This window comes from Jaculus jaculus, chromosome 9, assembly GCF_020740685.1.
Source record: "Jaculus jaculus isolate mJacJac1 chromosome 9, mJacJac1.mat.Y.cur, whole genome shotgun sequence".
Taxonomy (NCBI): domain Eukaryota; kingdom Metazoa; phylum Chordata; class Mammalia; order Rodentia; family Dipodidae; genus Jaculus; species Jaculus jaculus.
This window is the reverse complement of record NC_059110.1, coordinates 38,046,687-38,060,445: the sequence shown is the minus strand read 5'-3', so window position 1 is coordinate 38,060,445 and position 13,759 is coordinate 38,046,687. Positions and strand designations below refer to the sequence as shown.

The 13,759-nt window shown below is 36.2% G+C and overlaps 1 protein-coding gene across 11 annotated transcripts in view; it reads right to left on the bottom strand.

Annotated features, from left to right (window-relative positions):
• Window positions 1-13,759, bottom strand: part of Ptprk (protein tyrosine phosphatase receptor type K) — a 566,086-nt gene that overhangs the window by 214,285 nt on the left and 338,042 nt on the right. The window lies entirely within an intron of this gene.

Here is a 13,759-nt window from a genome sequence, read left to right as displayed (position 1 = left end):
GCTGGAGAGATGGCTCAGCCATTAAGTTACTTGCCTGCAAAGCCTAATGACCTGGGTTTGACTTCCCAAGCAATAACCACATAAAGTCATGTACACAAAGTGGTCCATGTATGTGGAGTTCAATTAAAGTGGCCAAGAGGCCCTGGCATGTCCATTCATACTCTCCCCAACCCCCACAAACAAATGATTAAAAGTATTTTTGGATCAGAATTTATGCTTCCAGAGCCAGATGAGATAAGGTGGAAGCCACCATCACTGGTAGAAATGCTGATGCCCCTCACACAATCATCTCCAGATAGGCAAGCTTTAGTGGTACAGGCCATTAACTGCCTTGCTGGAAGCATACCAGTGTTAGTCAGATGACTGCCTTTGCAAACGTTTTCATTCATGTTAAATGAATATATTTCTACTTTGCAAAGTCCCTGCTCTGCCACTGTAGCCTCATCACCATTCAACCTGGCTGCCCCTTGCGGTGATTGAGTATCTTGTCAGAAAAAAGAAAGTTGGCTAGTCACAGCCATCAAGGAATTTCACACTGTAATTTTTACCAAACAATTTAGCTGTGATTTTTTTCCCTTCATACAGTACAATGTTGTGGGACTGGAGAAATGGCTTAGCATTGAAGGTACTTGTTTGCAAAACGTAGGGGCCCAGGTTCGATTCCCCAGTACCCACATAAGCCAGAGGCACAAGGCTGAGCATGCATCTGGAGTTGGTCTGCAGTGACTAGAGGCACTGGCATACGCATTCTCTCTCTCTCAAAATAAATAAATAAATAAATATTATGTTGTGATCATTTTAATAAAATGTATTTGAAATCTATTTTGTTTTTCACATCTGCGTGTGTGTGTGTGTGTGTGTGTGTGTATGTGTGTATAGATTTTGATGTTTTCCTTACACCTAGCCATCTTACAACACTCAAGTATGCTCTTAATTTTTCTCTTGAAAACCATGCATCTCTGGAAGATAATCTGGTGACGACATTAAGCAGGGGTCATAGAGAACAATAATATGGAGCTAAACAGCTCCCATTGCAGAGTGAATTGATCTCTGGTGCTATTTATGAAATGTGGCCGGAGGGCGTTCTTGTTTCTGTTCTTGAGTTAGTTGATTGTTGCCACTACTGGGTAGCAGCAGTTGAGCTAAGGGAGAAGGAATGACAAGGCTGAAGGGGGAAGCTGATGCCAGGTGCTGATTTGTCACATACCCACCACACAGAGTGAAAAGCTGAAATTTACACCTTGTAGAAATCCCAAGACACTCTAAAACACCAGCCTCTGGGAGTAGCATGTGATAAGGCAATATATCACATATTAAGCTCAAAAGTCAAAGGCATGTTGCAATTTAATTTTGGATGGCTTAAGACATTTTGCTTGACAGAAACTTTGGGAAATATTCCTTCAATGTTTGAACTTATAGCAGTGATGAATAATGTATTACCACAGTTTCCTCTTAACAACAATTTAGGTGAAAGACTGCCTCAGCTCTAAAGAACTCCACAGGAGGAGCTGCACCCACACAGCTGGTTCGTGTGAAGCACTAATTATAACAGTGACTAGGTGGAGCTTCCTATATACTTCTGGACTGCTTCTCTCATTTCCCAGGGAAGGTAAAATGTTTTAAAAGGAAGTATTAATCTTAATAAGGCACTAATAGGTTCATTATTGATTTAGAGTTTATTTCTTGCAAGTTAGAGCAAATCACATGCACACATTTAGTGTGCCCATACAATGATCCTGTACCCTGATCCACACCAGGCAGGAGAGGTCTGAAGAAGTTACCTGTATACAAAAGTCAAGAACGTGCAGACATTATCTTTGGAACTATTTTATGACACTGTAGTACATGGAAAAATACAATTTAAAAAGTGATTCCTGCATCTGATTCATTATTTACCTATAAAATATATATCGAATGGTCTGACAATTATTCCAACAATATGTAGATACAATTGTGTACTAAGTAAACTATTTCCAATTTCCCTGATAAATTCAATGAAGTTATTCTCAAAAGAAAAATCTTAAATAAAGAAGTTTGAGATTTTCACAGATGTATATTTCATATCATCAAATTAAGCTGACTAGCCTAAGAAATTCCATATTCACAGTTTTCCAAACTTTTAGATAACTTATACTAAAATAAAACTGTAAAGAGAAATGAAACTATTAGAAAAAAATGCAAATCCCTTCCTGAGTAGTTTTTTTTTTTCAAATAAACTGATTTTCTTCTGATGTGCAATGTTTACTTTGATTCCAGATGGCCCATACACTGACTAATTTAAGTACAAGTAGAAAATAATGTTAAATTCACAGCTCAGTGGGGTTCTACCCCATAGCAGTAATGCCTGAGTTGCTTTACAGCTCAGCAATGACCTGAAAAGGTCTCATACTTAACATGATGGATGAACAGAAAAACATGGCAAATGAATTATAAATAACACAGCCTTGTTGACCTATAAATTAATAGGTATTCTGAACCCTGACCTTGCCTATGTCTATCAAATGCCAGAACTCACCCATCAACACCCTGTACACATTTGCTATAAGAAAACAAGGGGAAAGAAGGGACAGGAAGAAAGGGAAACTGGTCCAGCAAAAAACACTACTAGAAACAAACACTATCTTCTGGCATTTTTGTTTTTAAGGCAGTGACATGTGAAATAACATTTGGGATCAGGAGGTGTAGTTTCAAAGTGTATCTACATAGTAATGGCAGAGTAAACTTGAATATGTTATTTAACTTAGCGTTGCAATCTTTCTGTTAGTAAATTAAGTATTCTATGAATATTTTTAAAGATTATCAATTACTGAACACATCAACAAGCCCTCCATGTGATGCTTTTTGCCAGAAACAAATGAACTTTAAAGCCAGGAAGTGATACTTAGCACTATTGCTGTGTGTGCATGAAGAACCAGGTTTGATGTGTTCAGTGTTCTAGCCTAAGGAAGGGCAACACACTCTGTTCAGGCTTGTATTTCACTCACAAAGGTTAGTCAACAAAGGAAGCAACTTCATAGCTCAAATTGGAAAGTGTAGCAATATTAAAGGTGGTTAAGAGAGATGGAGAGATGGCTTAGTGGTTAAGGTGCATACCTGCAAAGACTAAAGACCCAGGTTCGATTCTCCAGGTCCCACATAAGCCAGATATACATGGTGGTGCATGTATCTGGAGTTTGTCTGCAGTGGCTAGAGGCCATGGTGTGCCCATTCGCTCTCACTGTCTCTTTCTCAATAATAAGTAAATAAATATAAATCATTTTTTTTAAAAGGTGGCTAAGAAGCATACATACTGATTAACAGCATGATTACAGTAAGTCAAATTCAATCTAAGGAGACTAATATACCACTACATGTTGAATTTTTTATGTTGACAATAAAAAGTAGTCTTGTATTAGCATATGTACTTTGTTTTTAGACTCTTGAGAATGAGGAGATTTATTTATAAAATCTCTATTCATTTCAATAAATTATGCATGAATTTTAATCAGTTACCAAATGAACAAGTAATTGTTTTGCAGCAATGTTAACATTCTTCATAACTCAATATGCTTCTAGATCCAGAGGTGTGGAGCAAATAAATCCCAACTGTACATTAGCTTATCAAGTGAGGCATGCAATACCCAAAATACAAGATAAACTTTGTTGATGTTGCCAATTTTAATTTTCAATGACTTATATATATATTCATTATGCTAGAGCCAATATAACCTATCAAAAAATGCCCAATATATATTCAAAAGAGCCTATTTGTTTTATACTAAACATAATGTTAGAAACATCTTGAAATTATATAAACTGTGATGAAAGTATAATCCCAACCAATCATTTCTCTTATAATGGTATTTTAAAACAATCTACCACTTATCAAAATGCAATGAAGCAATATAATTCACAAACAGAAGCAACAAAGCCAGAAAATGTCCATAAGAAACTAAATGTCCAGGCAAATAACATTTAAAACTTAAAAAAATATACAGATTTAAAGTTACTGGCACAGAGACAGGGTTTAGTGCACTGAAGCTGCTATTGTGAAGTAAGAGTATCAAGGAACCTCTATATTGAAACAATGGAATGATGCCTAACTTGATCTGAGAAGGAAAGACTAAATGAATAGGAATGCAAATTATTTTGAACAGAGATGAGAGAAAGGAAAAAGCCCAACTAACCCTACATCCTCCCTGGATTAACAAAATGGCTGTGTCCCTTCACACCTGGTGTTGATTTTAGAAGCATGAAAAATACATGGAAGTAGGTTGTGAAATGCACAAGGGGCCAGAAGCCACTACTGAGATATAGCAAATGAAACAGGGCAATTTCTCTGTGTGTACAAGAGGGCATTGTCTGAAATTAAATAGTAACTTCTATTGAGATGAGATATAGGAAACATAATATTCCTGTTTTAAAGACTGTGAAGGCCACTGTATGGAACTGAAGATGGATGGTGGCTTCCAATGGAGATGTAAAGAACTATGGGAAATAACAAGACAATGCAAAAGCTAACATGGAGCACTATTGGATCAAGACAAAAGTTTCCCTGGTTACTCAGTTCAGCTGGAGCTATAGAAAATGGAAAATCTAGAGACTACTGTCAGTGGTTATGGATGCTGGATTTTAACTGCAAATGTTTGATGTTTACCTGATTCTTATTTACTTTCCATTGGTCCACCCTCTCCTTGTTCATGTCTTATTGCAATGGAAATATCTACTCTGTGCCAATGGGTTGAAAGTATACAATTTACTTTGACTTTATAGGAATCTCAGTTGAGGGTCCAATCTAAAAGTTGCTAAACCCAATGGGGAACAAGGAAGTTGAACCAAGTACAATTTGAAATGTGAGATGGGTATGAGTCTATACAGGCCAGGGAAGAAACACAGTCATTTGAATGTGTGGCCCCATACACTCAGGTGTTTCATTAAAATTGAGTTTGCACCTTCAGCACGTAGCAGGTGTCAGACTACTGCTAAAGGTAATGTGCCACTGGGGGAGAAACCTGGGTTCCAGCCCAAACATATGTTTGGAGGTAGATCTAATTCCAATCCAAAGGTATGTAGAGTAGTCAGAGGTCTGGCAGGGTCCCTGTTTGCTGCTTTAATATGGTTTCTCACTGTGTTTGGATTCATGAATGGGAGCCAGCTTCTTACACCATAGATGAACTTTCCCTTAGATTTGCAAACTTGACACAAATCCACCCCCTACCTCCCCCAATAAACCATGTCTGGTTTGGATGTTTGTCCCAGAAAGGGGAAACTGACTACAATAGAAAGTTACAAATTCACATGTTTGCACCTGAGAAAATTTCCTAGCTATGTTAATTAATAGCAATAAAAATTCTAAAAGGGCTTAAAAATTATGTAACTTCTCATTAATAGTTATGTGTTTTTAAAGGAAATAAAATCATAAAAGATAAACATTAAAAGACCTTCTCAAACCAAACTCCTTGCCACATATAAAATCAATATCAGAATATTTCATGGAGAAAAATCTAATTTTCTACCACCATTTGCTTAAATGAATGAATCACCTCAAAATCAATATTATTTTCTTCATTGTTAATACCTCTAATTGAAAATTTAATCCAATTCTGCATCTTGTTAATGATAAATTCATTATATTTATATTTTCTATAATTCAATTTTTTTCCCATTATGTACAGGATATCATTGGGAGAAAAATTCTTTAAAGAAACTAAAAGAATGCCATCACTATACCACATGATACAGGTTTTTATTTTATAAGATTCCCTGTAATAATTTTAAACAATTCTGAATTATCTTTCAATAAGATAACATCTATGGACATGTTAGTGTTTCAATCAAAAGTTATGAAATAATCTTACTGATGGATGAGTGGGCAAAACTTTTGCTTCACAAGAAACAAACTAGGAATCTCATAATTAGCAATTTCTTTGGGCAATTACTGAGATTTTAAAACATGAAGTTTACAATTAAAAATAGGATGGGTTGGGCTGGAGAGATGGCATAGCGGTTAAGCACTTGCCTGTGAAGCCTGAGGACCCCGGTTCGAGGCTTGATTCTCCAGGACCCACGTTAGCCAGATGCACAAGGGGGTGCATTTGTCTGCAGTTCAGTTTGCAGTGGCTAGAGGCCCTGGTGCGCCCTTACTCTCTCTCTCTCTCTCTGCCTCTATCTGCCTCTTTCTCTCTCTCTGTTGCTCTCAAATAAGTAAAAATAAACAAAAAAATAGGATGGGTTAATAAAGTTATTTATTTATTTATTTGAGAGAGGGAAAGAAGGAGAGAGTGAGGGAAAGAAAGAGAATGAGCACAACAGGGCTTCCAGCCACTGCAAATGAACTCCAGTGGCATGTGCCACCTTCTGCATCTGGCTTGTATGGGTACTGGGGAATCAAACCAGGTCCTTTGGATTTGCAAGCAAGTGCCTTTACAGCTAACCCATCTCTCCAGCTCCAATAATGTTTCTACAATTTACAGATTTTAATTTTAAGAACAATGCTTCATGATTTTATGATGTTATTTATCTGACACATATCTTCATTTGTAACAAATTTCTTAGGAGGCCATATACTTCTCTAATCACTATTCTGTCAACAATCATATAATCCTTACTCATGTCAATCAAGGAGTCAACTGCTTAGAATTTTCTTTATGTAACTATTAAGTTATATTTACATATTTGTGAAATCACCTAACTTTAAATTACATACATTTTATTATATTAACATCCTGCTTAAAATTTACCAATTTACAGATGTAGACATTGTTAAATTGTATCCTCCTACTGCCTCATAATCTTCTATTCTCTTGTATAAGAAAGATCCAAGATTGTATGGAGTAAAATATGAAGCCCCAGGACCATCACCTATGCATTTATCAAAAGGAGCCATTCTTATCTGTCATAACCACAAAGAAAATTGGATGGACGTTAGCAGATAGCTATGCTAAACTATGGATAGGATATGAGTATACATAGTTTTGACAGTCATATTTCACCTAATAATAACTTCTATGACCCATGATTTCATAGTGGAAAATATTTATGCATGAAAAATAGAAATTCACTGATTATGATTACCTAAACTTACTTCACACTTTCACTTAACAAAAGAGCAATGGCACCAAACTTCCAGGAATATTCAATCCCTGAGCACAGTGAAGTCCACATTTGAGTCCACATCTTATGTGAACTGAGCAAGTTTTATGGTGGAAAAAAATAAAGACATATGTGTACATTTATATTACAAGAAAAAAAATATGAAGATGCTGAGGAGGTAGCTCAGTGAGTAGAGGTTATACCAGATAAGCACAGAGACCTGAGTTGCATCCCAAGCACCCATTAAAAACCAGTCATTGACGAGTGTCTGTCATCCTAGCTTGAGAGTGACAAGGCAGGAGGATCCCTAGGGCTTGCTACCAAGGTTGCCCAGCAAAACTGGTGAGCTCAAAGTTCAGTGAAAGGCTCTGTGTTAAAAAATAAAGTGGGCAGCAATTGAGGAAATCACCTGATTTTGATTTCTGACCTCCAAAAACATTAGCACACACATGCATGCAGACATACACACACATGCACACACATCTAATACTCATGCAAAACATGTTCTTATAAACAACAACAATGCCATTTCTAGGAATTTACTATAAGGAGGCATTTTAAGTATTGGTTTAGAAGAGCACATTTTAATTATAATATTAAACTACAGCAAATTATGATGTTTATTCAGCAGAAATGTACATAAAGGTGAAGGATGTAATTATTAGTTTTCATTTTAAGGATTTTCTTTCTTTTTGCAAAAGAGGTAACGTATAGCAGGTGACAGAAGAGAATATTCCCAAAAGCTAACAGCATTGATTGGAGCTCAATGAGATAAGTGAGTTAGTTTTATTTTTATATCTATAATAAAATAAAAATTTTAATTTGCATACAAAAACGTTCTATTTCCAGTATTGCTTGAGTAAAGGAAAAAGTTTAATTCTGCAGTTGTAGTAGGGATGGCTGGTTCAAAAACGCCTTCTCAAATTACACTTCATGTGTCACCATGATAAATATGATCTATATACAGCAATAGGAGAAAACGTACTCTACCACTTCAGTGTATGGTTAGCATTTGGAGATGGCAAGATCAATGCACTAGGTAATTTTTTTCTTACGTGGAAATAAACTTCAAAAAGTGTGATTTAGGTCTAAAGAGATGGCCTACTGGTTAAGGTGCTTGCCAACAACCCTAAAGAACCCAGGGTTAATTCCCCATACCACTTAAAGCCAGATACACTTGGTAGTTCACATGTATCTGGAATATGTCTGCAGTGGCTAGAGGCGCTGGATACACCCATTCCCTCTCTCTCTCAAATAAATAAATATACTTTTTAAATAACGTAAGATTTACTGTCTCTTACTTTGAACCAGTATAGCTAGCCAGTTGCTCTGACATTGATACACAGCACCTACAAAATGTTACTGTTTAATTAAAGAAGTTAGTTGACTGGAACAGAACGCTTTCTAAGCAATTGCTTAGTGACCAAGTGGCATCCAATGATTTATCCAGCTTGTAAAAGGGGCCACAGCAACAAACCTGGCAATAATTCTCTTCTGTCATCTAGTCAAATCTGATCAATTTAGATATTGTTTAAAAAAATCCTTTTTCATAGTAAAAGCCCCATGGTACCTTTTTAAATTAACATGAATATGTAACATAAAAAAGGAATGCTATAAAGATGGTATAAAATTATATCAAAACTAGAACATATGTATGTATGTTTCCTGAAAATAAAATAAGGAAATTCTGATCCTAAACATGCCACTCTACATATTAAACATTTTATATCAAATTCACTGTGTGAGAGGTATTCATATTTTAAAACTACCAGATCTGTGGGTTCAGTGTATTTAGTCTCTGTGGCTCCTTCCAGCTTTCCAAAAGGCTAAAAAAGAAGAAATGTTTCTCTATGAAATTGCAAATTTTGCATTTTCAATTTTATATCCTATGCATGATCTTGGTGTTTTATTCAACATGATTTGAAAACAATGTTGCAATAACCTGCTTGAAATAAAAAGACACAGAAATGGCATGCAGTGTTAGAGCTGTCGGCAAAAAGCAAAGATAAGCTGAGAACTCTAAGGACACCACAGGAAAAGTGAAAGGATTTTGAAAATTAAAGTTTGTTTGCTTTTTGGCCAATAACATCAAACTGTAAAATAATTGCAGATTTCTATCTTGTTTCATCTAAAGAACCATTTTTCCTGTTTAATATCTTTGCAATGAACTGGTTCATAATTATGGATTTTGTAATAATCTAACAAATTTGCAAAAGCTTCCCTCAGTATTATAATCCACATGGCAGTTAATGGCAAATGTTACAATGAAAATATGCATCTCTATGAATGAGTCATAAGGTAATAAGTCCAAAAAATTGCAGGAAAATGGATGGATCTGGAAAGGATTATACTAAGTGAGGTAATCCAGGCCCAGAAAGCCAAGAGTCTCATGTTCTCTCTTAAGTGTGGATCCCAGTTACAGATGACTGGAGTTCTGTGTGAGTAGGAAGAAAACTCAGTAGCAAAGACCAGTAAGCAAGAAAAGAGATATAAAAGGAAGATAAAGGAAGGAAGGGGAATACTTAATAAGATGGTACTGTATATATGGAAGTAGAAGAATAGATTAAAGGGGGTGAAAAGACTGAAAGTGAGGTCAAGGGAAGAGACTGAGTAAAGGAAAGATGGAGGGAAGGCTAATAAAAATCTAAGAGGATATAAAAAAAAATCATATGAAAACCTACATTTTTGAACAATGGAACACTCAGGAGCTGTAGATTGTTGATAGAAAATTTTCCGTGCTAGGGATGGGGTAAGTTCCAGTGAGTTGTTGGCCAGGGAGCTCCCTGATGCCCCAAAACACTATAGGCCATTGCCAAGGCCCTTGGTTTCCCACTGGGAATAGATGGTAAGACCCTATTGCTGAAGACTCCACATACTTGGGCTACAAGGCCACTGAGAAATCCTGGTGGAACTGAGCTGATAACCTCCTCCATGTAGACCAGCTGACAGAAAGATGGAAGAAGCCATTCTGCATGCAGATCAATGGGAGAAAGAGAAATCACCAATGAAGACACTCAACAGTGGACAATGCAAGTCTTATATTTGCCCAGCCAGGCCAAATGAGCCAACGGGTACAATAGTGGCACGTCTGTCACAGTGAAAACCAACTGCCCTCTAATTGGACTGGAGGCTCGCTCCATGGGAGATAATCCATCTCTGATGCTGAAAACTTAAAACAGGGGGAGTCATGAGCCCTAGGGGTATAATGTCTGCTGTTGTCTGGCTAAATGTATATATTATGCTTATCAAACTGCCCAGTAAGCACTACTCTTAACGGTCATACCCTTAAATTAATGCTACTCTCACTTTTGGTACAGAATCTTCTCTTTTCAGATGGCAGTGATATTAGGATGACTCAGAAGGCATCATGGTGTTGGAAAGAAGTGACAGGAGTACTCAGTACTGCAAAATCTCTATCACAGTTTCCAAGACTCAGGGTCCATTGTGGAAGAGGTGGCAGAAAGAATGTAAGAGCCAAAGAAAGGGCAGGACTCCTTACAACGTGCTCCTCCAGACACAAAATGGCCTGGATATCCATGACCTCACAGTGCCTGACACTACCTACACAAGACCATCATAATAGGAGGAAAAGATCATGACATCAAAATAAAAGTAAGACTGATTGAGATGGGGAGGGGATATGATAGAGAATGGAATTTCAAAGGAGAAAGTGGAGGAAGGGAGGGTATGACCATGGAATATTTTTTATAATCATGGACGTTGTTAAGAAAAAAATTTGAAAGGAAAAAAATTCCCTTTTAGTTGTTTTATTCCTCGTTTCAGCTTTTTCAGAGCTCCAACTGCTAAGAGCAGTGCAAGGAAAGAACATTCAGTGGTTCCAAAGAATGACAATCAACTCATTAGGAAAAGTACCAAAGTCAAAACTCTAAGTTTAGTCCCCTTGAGTCTACAGACATAAAGAGGCCATCACATTAACATCTTTTTAAAGAGATAAATAATATGTGTATATGCACTAAACAACACAACACACAGGCAGACGCACACATATTGGAAGAAGGAATGAAACTGCTTTGGCAGTGACAACACACATCCACATAACATGCTCAATATGCTTGTATGCATTCTCCATTACTGGCCAAGAGTTACAAGTATAATAGCACCATTGCTACTCATGTTACAGGATTTACACTCAATTTACATTAATGCAGGCTAAGATATAATAGCTGAATCTAATCAGAAAATATACAATGTTACCAAAAAAAAATCACTAAAATAAGATGACCTCCCACCATATATTTATACATATACATATCCTACGTATGTAATAAACGTGTAGAAAGAAAAAAAATATTGGTGATGAATATCAATATCCTGAACTTCCCACATGTAGAATGGAAACACATTAAGAAAATGTCATGAAGTAAAATTCCAACTTTATGTTTTTATTTAAAACTGTGCAATTGTAAGAATTCCTCAACAATTAATTAAAAACCAAGCTCATAAACTTTATCAGCTTGTTGCCTAGATCTAAACCATCCACCCTGTTGAATCCTTGTGCTTATCACATATTCAGCATAAGTTCCTGATAAGTCTATTCTTTGTGGTTACTCTAAGCCAATGCAAAGTGATGCAGAAGCTAAAGCCACAAATGTTGATTTTTTTTTTTCAGTGTAGTGATTCAGATTGTCAAAGAAATCAGAATACATTACTTGCAACTGACACTAGTCACGCTGCATTCCAGAAAGATTATCAAATTCCAGAATTTATTTCCCTCCAGTCCTAGTATGTTACTTTACTTCTACATGACTATAAAGGGTAGAAAGTAGCCATTTTAAGTTATATGCTCTTTCCAAAATGATATACTTTCTTTACATTCCCAAAATTAATCATGATAATATAATAGAACCAACTGACCAGGATCTCAGTCATTACTTAAAGTTATACACACACACACACACACACACACCTGCTGTAGACAATAGAGTGTGAAGGCATGAAGATTAATACAAACGATAATGTCATGAAGGTAGTGATAGTGATGTGCTCATAATTATTATAATGACTCTTAAATGATTGTTTTTATCATTCCTAAAGTCTGGCTATATCCTAGGGTACATATTTTAGAAGCTTATTCCTCATAGTGGCACTATCAGGAAGGTGATAGGACAATTGAGATATAGCCTATTAGGAAGTGCTTAAGTCACTCAGGCCATTTCCTCAGATTAGACTCTCCTGAAAGGTCTATCAGAAAAGGAACAAGACTGTTCCTCTCACTGTTCAGGATTCAGGTCAAGACATGTGATGTCTCTCTTGGCATACCTAAGTCTACCAGTATGTCAGAGGTTTCCTTACCAGATATAGTGCACACTGTTTAAGCTTCACTTTCCCAAACTGTGAGCTAAATAAACCTCTTTATAAGTACTCAGCATCAAGTAATTTATTGTAATAATAGAAAACTAATATCATGTGCTATTAATATTGTTTTAGCATATAAAATATAACACCAATCATCAGATTATCATTAAAAATAAAATCTCCAGACACAATTTTATAAATCTATGCAAACAGGATATAGAGAGAAATAATTATGGACTGTCTTATAAAATGACATTATTATGCTGACATTTTTAAGATATTTCATCATGTTTTTACATGACTGAGTTACCTGCTCAAGGACAATTTATACTAATGTGAGAATTCAGCCGGCAAAAGACTTTTTATTTTCAATCCCACCAAAGACCACCCACTTCTATATAATAGTGGGGCAGTGCTATGAAAAATACCAATACAGAGCTGGAGAGATTGCTCAGTGGTTAAAGTGCTTCCTGCAAACCCTAATGACCTGAGTTTGAGTCCTCAGTATCCATGTAAAGCCAGATGCACAAGGTGATACATGCATCTGGAGTTTGTTTGTGGAGGCTAGAGGCCCTGTGGTGCCCATTCTCTCTCGCTCTCTCTCTGTAAATAGATAAATAAAATATTTTATAAAAGAATACCAGACTGGAGAGATAAATGGCTTAATTGTTAGGATGCTTGCCTGCAAAGCCTAAGGATCCAGGTTCAATTTTCCCAATACCTACATAAGCCAGATACACATAGTGGAACATGCTTTTGGAGTTTGAGTGCAGTAGCTGGCGGTCCCTGTCTACCAATTATATCTCTCTCTCTCTGATCACAGATAAACAAATATTTTTAAAAGAATACCATTATTTCATCTAAAACATAAAATACTGGAAGACAGGATTAGCTTTGTGGTAAAAAGGAAATGCACAATAAAGGATTTAGACTCTGAGTGATGCAAATTTATGGCATCAAGGGTTGGGCTATTCTTTCACATAGGCTGTTGCTAAGTAATAGAAAAATGCTGTTTGATAAAGATCATGCCTTTTAAAAATAAGAGCTTGGAATGGTCACTAACCCAAATTAGGCATGTTCTTTATTCTGAACTTTAAATTTCCTATTATTTTGTAAGTTAGATCAACTGACAAGTTTTCTATGTTTCTACATGTTCTACAAGGTTTTATTTGGTTATAAGCAAAAGGTGGCAATATTTTCATGGACACTGAAGATATCTTTGAATGATAATACCTCAATGGGTAGATAAAAGATGAATAAGAATTGAAAAAATTCTTTGACAAATTGAGAACAGCCTACTTTTGCAAGTGGTATGAAGTGGAGACTGCAGTATCATGCTTCTTTGGCATGCATTTCTATAAAATGACTTCCC